The 3,662-nt window shown below is 41.6% G+C and overlaps 1 pseudogene; it reads left to right on the forward strand.

Moving 5' to 3' along the window:
* The first annotated feature begins 3,119 nt into the window (after positions 1-3,119).
* Positions 3,120-3,237, forward strand: LOC134946438 (5S ribosomal RNA; annotated as a pseudogene).
* The last annotated feature ends 425 nt before the right edge of the window (positions 3,238-3,662 follow it).

Here is a 3,662-nt window from a genome sequence, read left to right on the forward strand (position 1 = left end):
CATACTTCAAACCAATATGGTCATAGACAAGTATGGTCAATCAACCACAATATCACATTTCTTCAACTGCAATACTCAAGCGGTAATTTACTGCATTACTTGCAGTTGCAATATGAAATATGTCGGTATGACCACACGAAAACTTAAAGAGAGGATTCTAGAACATCTGGGGAATATTCGAAACGCATCCAAAGATCTGGCACGTATGAGACAACTCACCACGGTTGCCAGACATTTTCATTTTCAGCACAAAGGTCTTTTGAAGGATCTGAAAGTCTTTGGCCTGGATCGCATTCACTTGGGCGTACGAGGAGGAGACATGACCAAAGAATTGTACAAAAAAGAGAGCGAATGGATCTTTCGCCTCGGTACTCTAAGACCCTATGGACTAAATGAAAATATTAACTATGGCGCTTTTCTATAAATATCTGCAATCATGCCTATGGATTCCAGTGGATTTTTTCCTCCTCACATTCTCTTTATCTCTGTAATTTAGAGGGTTCACATCAACCCCTTAGATCAGATCTAATTTTTCTGTTTCACCTATATCTATCATCCCTATAATAGTGCCTTTCTCCCCCAGCCTGGCCCCTCGATATGGGCACACACCCCTAATTATTGTTTCGATTTTATATCACTCCTCAGTCTAAAATAACCCCCCCCCCCATCCATTTTATCTATCTCTTTTATCCTAGACCACCCACCCCTCACTATTCACCTACATCTCACTCATTCTGGTGGTTCCCCCACATCCACCATCTCCGTTTTTTTTCAGTTTAATTCGCCTCTCCCTTACACCCTTTTCGACACCTTGTCATAATGCATTTTCCACATAACCCACGATTGTCTCCACTCCTTATACCAATTTTCCCACCATCATGATATCACTTTGCATATATCACCTTATACTAGTATCTCAATCCCGTGCAACACCTCCCTGTGACCCAATCACCAGGGTCACAGTTCATGTCATTTTCCAGTTTCTGCACAATACACCTGTCCCATACCCCCTCACCTTCCCCCTCGTTCCCCGTCCACCTACATACGTGGACTCCACACACGCCAAGATCTGGGATGCGTCGTTCATATGCTCCCAGTGATAGCACCCCCGTCTCCTAAACATTTTTCTCATCACCATAGTCAGTACAGCTTCTTAGATAAGCTATGCAATTTCATTCATCCCATATTAGTCAATTTTATTTCATTTTATTTTCCCTGCACTAATACACAACTTATATTTTTAATTTTTATTTTTGGCCCATGTAAATCCTAAAAGGGTCGCTATCATTATTACTATTTAATGTCCTCTCACTTCCATGCCCTGATCATTTCACTATTATGTGTGTTCTTTTTTTTTTTTTTTTTTCACAGCCCGCTACATATAGCTCCAATATCAGCTCACAACCTTGGCATGACATTATTGTGAGCACCAAAACCCATATTTCCTATCTTTAGTAACATACCCACGCAACCCTTTACTATAACTCATACGCACTGTAATCCTTGTAATAACCTCATTAAACATGGTGCCGCTCTCTGTACCAGGTTACTATGACGACCTTCACATCAAATACCCTTTCCCAATATGGCGCTGCGTTACGCACCAGGTCACCATAGTGACACCAATATTGGAGCCGCTCTCCGCATCAGGTTACTATGGCAACCGGTAGACCTTCATCTTAACTCCTGGAATACCCTCTTCTAACATGGCGCCGTACTATGCACCGGGTCATCAGGACGACAGGGAGGTCTTCATTGCGCATGCTCACAAGCGCCGCCTCTCCGATGATCCGGACCCGATCACGTGCCGTTGACGTTGTAGGGAAGCGCTGGTAACACGCTTTCACAGTTCCATATTGACACACTTATCATCTCCGCCCCCATGCTCGATCAGGAAGTAACTCCTTATTGGCTGCTTTTGTAATTAACAGGGTTTTTAAACCCCACACTTAGAATGGAAATGCGAGATCCCGGAAGTGAACAAGCCCAACGGGCGAAACGCGTTTTCCACGGACCTCAGCAGGAGATTCTTCCATGGAGGATTTCTGGTTACCATTTGCTCCTGGACTTTGACACTATGTGTATCATTTCCAATATTCTAATCCTTATGGTGACATGTGCATAATGGATAAGATATACCAGTGATAATAACTTTTGGGATTTCCCATTAATATCACATTGTATTTATCTGTATTAATATAGGTTAATTAACCTGTTGCACACTTTGTCACCAGATTCTTTCTGAACAGTGTATCACACTGCCTTTATATCCATAGTGAATCTATATCACTGTACTCATTGGTGCTTATGCACATAACATTTTTTATCTTCATTGTGACTCGTGACTTCACTAGACGTTTTTTCTGATGTTATCCATTATTCTTTTTATTATATATAGATATCTGTTCCCTCTTTTTGGGGGGGATAACCATCTTATGTTTTTCAATATAAACTGACTGTCATATGATATTTGTTTCCTCTTTTGGGGGGATAATCATCTCATGTTTATCAATATAAACTGACTGTCATATATTATTTTCTTAATTTACATACTTTTCCATTTTATCTTTACTGGCTTATTCCTTTTCAGTGGACTCTCATCCACGATCCAGGGTGTCCCACGTCACCATGTGGTGACTAACTCACCTTGCCTAACGTGGAAAGCAGATCCACACACTAATTTATTTATTATTTATTTATTTATTACCAGTTATTTATATAGCGCACAAAAATTCCGCAGCGCTTTACAGAGAATATTTGGTCATTCACATCAGTCCCTGCCCCAGTGGAGCTTACAATCTATATTCCCTATCACATGTACACGTGCACACATTCATAATAGGGTTAATTTTGTTGGGAGCCAATTAACCTACCAGTATATTTTTGGATTGTGGGAGGAAACCGGAGTACCCGGAGGAAACCCACGCAAGTACGGGGAGAATATACAAACTCCCCACAGTTAGGGCCATGGTGGGAATCGAACCCATGACCTCAGTGCTGTGAGGCAGTAATGCTAACCATTACACCATCCATACTGCCCCGGTCTACCCTATCCTTATCTATCATCCTTCTCTCTTTCACTTTTCTTATATAGGTGCACTCTCATTGGCAGATAGCCTCTCTACTATCATACCACGCTGTTAATGCCCGATCTCGTCCGATCTTGGAAGCCAAACAGCGTTGGGCCAGGTCAGTACCCGAGAGGAGACTCCCTGGGAATACCTGGTGTTGTAGAGTAGGATACTATTCCCCTTCACTCGAAGGGTGTACACCAACAGCAGGATCACCAATATTCACTCCTTTCCTCTCCCTATATTTATAACCAATTTGGGTTTTTCTCATGTGGTCTCTCTCATTTGCTTCTTTCCTCTAACTTTACGTTTACCAGCAAAACGTCTAGGAATATGTAAGATATGTTGATAAATTGTGCCCTATGTACAACAGGTGACCATTAATCTGTCCGGTATTGACCCCTTCAGTGGTCTTTCAAAGACATAAAATTGGATCTCCCTGCTTGGTCTCATTAACACAGAATTTTCTGTGCTGGTCAGGAGAAACGGGTGCCAGACTATCAGGTGTCTGCAACCTTTCTAATCCGTTTCGTGTGATTATTTAGACCAGAACATTCCTTATTTTTCGCATATATATATATCTTTTTCTTA

Source organism: Pseudophryne corroboree, chromosome 7 (genome assembly GCF_028390025.1).
Source record: "Pseudophryne corroboree isolate aPseCor3 chromosome 7, aPseCor3.hap2, whole genome shotgun sequence".
NCBI classification, from domain to species: domain Eukaryota; kingdom Metazoa; phylum Chordata; class Amphibia; order Anura; family Myobatrachidae; genus Pseudophryne; species Pseudophryne corroboree.